Below are 7,437 nucleotides of genomic sequence, written 5' to 3'. Positions count from 1 at the left end.
GCCCCAGCCCGCCGCCCCGCTCCCGGCTCCGAGTTTGCGCCCCGGGAAGCCGAGCGCGGGTGACTCCAGGCAGTTTTCCGTTCTGAGCACTGCCCTGTCCCCAGCACCCCACTGGATAGACCTTCTCCTGCCACCTGCCTGCATCCCCCTCTGTTGCTGATGGGAGAGGAGAGGGGCCCCGGCTTTGGGGACCTAACTGACGGCTCTCAGGGTCAGAGGGGTCAGAGAGTTTTAAGCACTTGGCTGACCTGCTGCCTGGGGTCGGGGTCTCTGAGAGAACTCCCCAAATCAGGGCTATTTGGGAAATCCCAGGCGCGGCTGGTATCAGCTACTTCTTCAGAGAGATGAAGGTAAGTCTCCAAGATTCCTTTAGGATGTTGCTAGTCTGAGAGCCGCTGTTAAAGATCTGCAAAACCTAGAGCCCCAGGCAAAATCCCCTATCAAGTGGCAAAACTTTTTCGCTTACTTTAATAGCTAGTAAAGCTAATTTGACAGCTGGCGATTGGTTTTGGATGAGCCCCAGGAGAGACGGCTGCCTATTCGTAGATGTCTTTATAAACAAGACAAGAAGGAAGAATTGCGAGATGACCAGAATGATTACGTAGTTAGGTTCTCTGGAAATCTTTGTTTATTTGATCTTGACCAACATTTGGACATTTTTCCACGGTGACATAACAGCGTAGTGAATACACATCCGTTGTTACTTATCAAAGTTTATCCAAAGATACTGCCCTTTGCTAACAGTCTCTTGATTCCGATAAAAACTCCTGGTTGTTTTGGCATTGTTTTAGCCTTTGATGATGTTAAAATCAATGTACCCCATAAATTTCAATGTGCATTTCTCAGTAATTGTATTCCTGGCTTCTAAGTTTGATTTCTACAATGTTCTGACTAACATGCCATCAAATTTGAACCCTAATTCTGGCACTGAGCTACTCACATTGGCCAGAAATAAAGAAAATTATAGCAATTAAAACTTCATAACCACCCTCTTCTCTAATTTTCCCCCATAAATTAATCCTTTCTTCCCAAACTAAGTACTCTACAACTCCAATAAAATAAAGTTTTATGAGGACTACACTCAGTTGAAGTCATTGATGTATAAATTTTATTCTGCTGCAGCATCTCAGACATTAAATTTGTAAACCACAAATTTGACCCCAAACACAGGCTCACTAGCTGAATAACTTAACTCTCTTATGAGTAGATAGATAGTACCCGATATAAATAGCTAGCTGAGTCAAAGCTTTATGTTGGTTTCTTTTTTTTTTTTCAGGGTGGTAAGGGTTAAGTGCCCCTTAACTATCCTTGCATGTTTTATTCAAGGGGACATAGTAATTCTTACTAAGTTAATATCATAAAACAGGGTGTACTATCAAAGATAACTTGATACTGTTTTTCTCAAAGGAGGAGCATTTCTAGAAAACCCACTCAATTTGATATTAAATGAAAGGCCAAGAGTAGAATCCTGTTTCAACATGCCATAATGGGCCCACCTCAAGCATAGACTTTGTTAAACTAAAGTGTTTTCACACTGTTGGTGGTTCTTTTATAAAGATTGCATAAGAATTAATTAAGTGCTATTTAGGTTGATTTTGAACCATAGAACTTTTCTTAAAATAATTAGTGAATACGTATCATTATGAGATAAACCTTAAAATGGACACTTTCCCAATATATTTAATGAGCAAGAAATAGGATTTTTCCCTCTATTTTTATTCCTAAGGAAAAAATCCTTATTTTCATGTATAAAGATAATAATTTTCTTAGTTGCCTGATATTTTTTACTATTTCATTTCCTTAAACGACCTAATCATTTTAGGACATATAAGTTACAATAAAATTATGCTAATCAATTAAGTTCAAAGACAATGTATTAAAAACTTCTAATAAAATTAAAGACATTAAAGACCAAGCTGGGTGATTCCATTTTCTAACAGTTGGCATTAAATCTTCTTTGTATAAATTGTTTGAGAGTCTTCATGCAGTGGTGTGATAAGGGTATTTATTCTCTGTGTCTATACCCAAGGTAAATAGTGTTCCTAATCATAACATATGCAATTCCAATAGTAGACTTTGGATTTTGTGTAATATTACTTCCAGGAAGAACAGACTTTATGTGAAACAATGAAACAAAAGCACTGGCTTTTAGGGCATCTTTGCATGAGCAGCAGCTACTGGTAGTGGGAGATGGTATCAGGCTGTATGATAACCTAAGATGACATCCCAGTCACCTCCCCTTGTGGCTTATTATTTGATTTCATCCTTTCTTTTTTTTTTTTAAACATGCTTTTTAAAATTGATTTTAGAGAGACAGAAACGGAAAGAGAGAGAGAGACAGAGAGAGAGAGAGAGAGAGAGAGAAGAGAGAGAGAGAAACATTGTTAGCTGCCTCCTATATACACCTTGACCAGGGATTTATTAAGCAACCTGGTTATGTGCCTAACTGGGAATCGAACCAGCAACCTTTTGGTCCATGGAATGACTCTCAACCCACTGAGCAACACCAGCCAGGGCCATCCTTTCTTGTTTTACAGACTTGACTTTTAGATTTTTTTGTTCTTTTATTATTCTGAATTTTATTTTTCTGAATATTTTAATTTATTTTCAGTGGGATGGTAACTGCTGAATAACTGCATAAGAGTAAGTTCCAACCAACCAGGTAGAGAATTGTTGGCTAACTAGATGTTACAAATCCAAATGCCTATAGAGGTCAGAGAGCAAATGTGAAAGAGTGATGGGCTTGAGTGGAACAAGCAGGATGTAATGCCACAGAGTAGAAGTGATTGAGGAAACCAGTTTTTGCAAGCGAATTACTGTTATGTGTGAATGCAAATAAAGTATTGCCAGTTCTACTGTTTTTATTTGTTTGTTTTGTTTTTTGAGACAAGACAGAAATTTAATTGTGTGTCTGTGCAATAAAATCTTCTGACTGCTAAATACCGGCCACAATTCAAGTTTGTACAAAGCACCATGTAATGTTCATATGCATACATGGTTTCCATTCAGATAGATCCTGTGGACAACTTAGTCTGCGACCAAGAGGAAAAAAGTTAATGTTAATAAAGAATCAACCTCAATAAGGAGAATCCATGAGAGGCAGAGAGGTGGGGTCCATTTCCTATCAGGCCAGGTTTATTCTGTTCCAAGAACATTCTGCCCAATGTCAGAGGGGCCCTCGCCTACTGTTTTGGTTATTGGTTGTTGTATAACAAACCACCCCAAAATACTGGCTTAATCCAAGGATAACACTTATTTTGCTCACAGATCTGCAGTGTGAGCAGGTTTTAGTGGGGACAGCTCTCTGCTCCACTTGGTGTCACCTCCAAGTGAGTGGTTGGAATCATCTGAAGGCTTGCTTCCCTGGCTTGCTTGCCTGGCAGTTGACGTTGGCTGTTGTCAGGGACCTCAGCTGGTACCATGGTGGGAACATGCCTCTGCATGCAGCTTCTGGGCTGCCTCACAGCACAGGGGCTGGGTCACAGAGTGAGCATCCCAAGAGGCCCCTGTGGAAACTGTACAACCTTTTCAACTTAGTCTTTGAATCCTGTAGAGTGTCCTCTGCCATCATCACAGTCCCACAGGATTCAAGAGGGAACAGAGACGCCACCTCAACATCACATTGTATGGAGGTCACATGGGAATGAAACATATGAGTGGCCATCTGTGGAATAGACATTCTCCCACACCCATTCTACAGACTTGCCACCTGTCTATATGCATGTACTCTCTTGACACTGCCGAGATTTGGAGGCAATGTTTACTTATTCACCTTCTTTCCTTTTCCTATCTCTCTCTCTGCCTCTCCCTCCACTCCCCCTCACACACACACTACTCCACTACTATAAGAAATTAGTGAACACTTGATAATTTCTCCCTTGTCCTTCTGTCCCATACTCCTTCCACTCACTCCCCGCCCCCCACCCCCAAATGAGTTCTGAATCTCCACAACCCATCTAGTCCCATGGTTGCCAACTACCCAATGAAACTACCTCCAGAGGGCAGTGTGACATTTGCTTGTGGGTTGGTGGAATGAAAACCCAGATTTAGTAAATCCCTTAAGGGGCAACAGACTTCTCTTCCCAGAGAGGAGGCATTATGAGAATTTGCCCTGCCCATTTTGTAACCCTCGGACCCTGTCTGGAGATATTTCCTGAAATGGTATATAACCGGGTACTATCAAAATGGGGAAGAGGAGAGAGAAATGTGGTTGTGAAGTGAAGCCTGCCTCAGTGTACTCTATCAGATAAATTGTTCTGGAGTGGCTTACACTTGGGGAAACGTTACTCTGGGATGCTGCTGAGGTCACTTTCTACACTATCTTTCCAGAATTGCCAGGGGTGGGGGTGGGAAGCAGTCCTTCTTTTGACATTGGCTTTTGAAAAGCTCACAATTTTGTCTCAATGAGTTAAGTCAACGCTCACTTCCCTGATGGATCGTGTCCTTTCCTTGTACTTTGCCCCTCTTTGACACAGAGCAATCCCACCCACCGGAGCCACTTAGCAACTGTAAGTCCCCATTGGAGGCAAGTGATCTGGGTTGATGAATGCCCAGTTTGTGCGAGTTAGAGAAGAGGGCAGCATTGTCGGATGTGCTATTGAATTTGCACCAAATTGATTCACTCTTCCTTTGGGGGTGTAAATCGGTATGGAGGCTGAAATATGTGTCATCATTTGTTACAGCCTTGCTTGTTGGCTGTGTCTAACACTGAAGCCTCTCTGTGATGAGAAGCAAGTCTTCATTCAGCAGCAGGGTAATTGCTGCCCGGCTGTTCACTAAGGGGCTGAGGAAGTGCTTGGAACTGATTTGAAATCACAGAAAACAGTGAGCACTCTTTGTGGTAAAAGATGTGCTTCTTTTAAGTGCTCCCTAGCCAAGGGCAACAAAGAAATGTTTCGAAAGCAAATTGAAAAGCTGGAGGGAAAGATGAAGAGAGGGTGCAACCCTGCCACAGCTCAGGGGGGCTTTGTAAAGAGATATTTGTAAATCTTTGGATTATGCCCCCGCCCCCCTCCAAACAACCAGGTGACAAAGGGACTTCTCCCAGCGTCGTGCTTTGTGCATTAGTAATATGGACACATGGCTAGTGTAATGCTTGACACAGGGCGATAGTCTTCAGTGTGTGGTTCTCCCTGGCAGAGCAGATGATTTCATGCCCGCCCGAGGACACCCGCAGACCTAACAGCCAAGGGAACAATGCACCTGCATTGACTGGCAGAGTTCAAGGCTTCAGGCAACCAACGGCAATTTCTGAATTCTTGAAAGGAGACGCAAGATTCCACTTCAAAGAAAGTAAATGGTAGTTTATTGATTCATCATTTGTAATAGAGCCCCATTAAAATAAAGTTGCCGGCAAAAGGGACGAATTCATTATACATCATCATGTTTCTGGAAATGTTTGATCCATATGTTAAAAAAAACTGCATGAAGGTGCCACACAATGCTGTTTATTGTAACTTTAAAACAATAACTAATACAGAACTTTTAAAGAGAAAAATATTTCTCCAGGAAGCCTCTTCCAAACCCATGTCTTTGTAACTTGTTGAATTCTAGAGTAGACAAAAAACACAAAAGCTACTCCTAAGGACAGTGTATAGCGCATAAGCAGGGAATTTTGCAAAATAATTTCAAGTAGATGATTTTTGCTAATTCTAAATTTGGAATTATATAGCTGAGTGCTATACAAATAATGAATAGTCCAAATTTAGTTTACTATTGAAGTCTTCTTATTGATCTAATGTAAGCAAAAATTATAAGAAAACCTTCGAACAGTTCTTGCTTTTACAGGTTAAATGTTGATGGTTTATGTATTTATTTGTTGCCTCTCAAGAGCTCAGAGCTTGGTTGGTTGGAGTTCCATAAAATACTACCCCCAAATCTCCCAATGATCTCCCTCCCATTTTAAAGGTGACAAAACCAAGTTTGGGGTAGCTATTAAGTAAATAGGTTGCCCACTGAATTCCAGTTTGATGTTCTTTCTTCTCTTGCAAGCAAACTGTAGCTTACAAAAAACATATCCCAGTTTTCTTCCTGAATAGTGAAAGGACATGTGCAATAAAATACATTTTAAAACAGATTGATTAAAAAAAATCATAGTATTTTTTGCTACTTTTGTTTCACTATAAATGTCATAGATGTACATTTCTATGATACGATTTTTCATCACTGAGTTCTCAATGTAACCAGCCATACATGATGGTATTCCTTAAAGTGTGTTATCTCATGTAATTCTCACAGTAGCCCTGTGATGTCAATATCTTATTTCTTCCATTTTGTAGATGTATAATCCTGAGCTTCTAGGTCATACAGCTTGGAGATCACTTGTGACTTTTGCTATTTCAGTAAAATACTCACCTATAGACAGTGGATGTTGGAATGCTCATTCGTTTATTCCATCAATATTTACTGAAGGTTTATTGAACATGTTCTAGATGCTGCAGACATAGCATTGAGTGAGATAAAGTTAGTGGTATTATGGAGCGTATAATTTGATGGGGGGTAGGGGCAAACAAATAAATAAATGAGCAACAAAAATATCAGAAAGTGATAAGTGCTGTGCCAAGAATTAGAATCGGGTGATGTGTTAAGGAGTGTGGCTATTTCAAATAAGGTGCTTATAATCAAAACATGAAGGAAAATAAGTATCCCAAGTTTTTAAGGTTATTTTCAAGATTAACCATCGTGTTTACAATTCAAAATGTTATATACTATGCAGAAGATTGTCTGGCATGGGCATCAAAGAACTCAGTAGACCTTGAATATAGGAAACTGCCTACCTGGAGGAAATATAATTAATACTTTTTCAAATGTGTCTGAACCGCATGAGCTCTCTTTTCTATTTCTGTAGCATTGTTACACAGATGTTTAGTAAGCTCAGCTAGAGTCTTTCAAGCTTTGATCTAGAGACTTGGTGATTTTATAGAAGTTTTTAATACTAGGTGTGAGTGTTTTTCTCTTCTACCCTGTGTTCTTTCTCATCTTCCATAATCTTAGAGAGCTTATAGATTTTGAGAAGCTAGACCAACAAAACCACATGTGTCTGGGGAAGATTTCCATCTTTTAGGCAATTTTTAAACTAAAATTTTCAAAGATTAGTTTCTTAGATAAAAATAAATTACTAGTATCTTTTTTCCTCCTCCCCTGGCAAAGTCCATGTACTGAAACTCACTTGTACAAGGAAACTCATGGTAGATAAAACCATATAGAAGCTAGGACTCCTGGTACTTTGGATACCTTTGGTCAAGGCCAAGATAGATTTGTGCTGTGGCAGATTAAAGTCTAATGATGGGTAATCAGAGCTAACAGAGAACTGAGAACTGGGAAAGACACTGCTTATGTCAGGTGTTCTGAAATTTGTCTGCACATTAGAATCACTTGGTGTGTTTTTTTTAACTTTTTTAATGTCCAGAAAATCCTTTCTCTCCCCCATACCAATTA

The sequence above is a fragment of the Myotis brandtii genome, unplaced genomic scaffold (genome assembly GCF_000412655.1).
Source record: "Myotis brandtii unplaced genomic scaffold, ASM41265v1 scaffold123, whole genome shotgun sequence".
NCBI classification, from domain to species: domain Eukaryota; kingdom Metazoa; phylum Chordata; class Mammalia; order Chiroptera; family Vespertilionidae; genus Myotis; species Myotis brandtii.
This window is presented reverse-complemented; position numbering follows the sequence as displayed.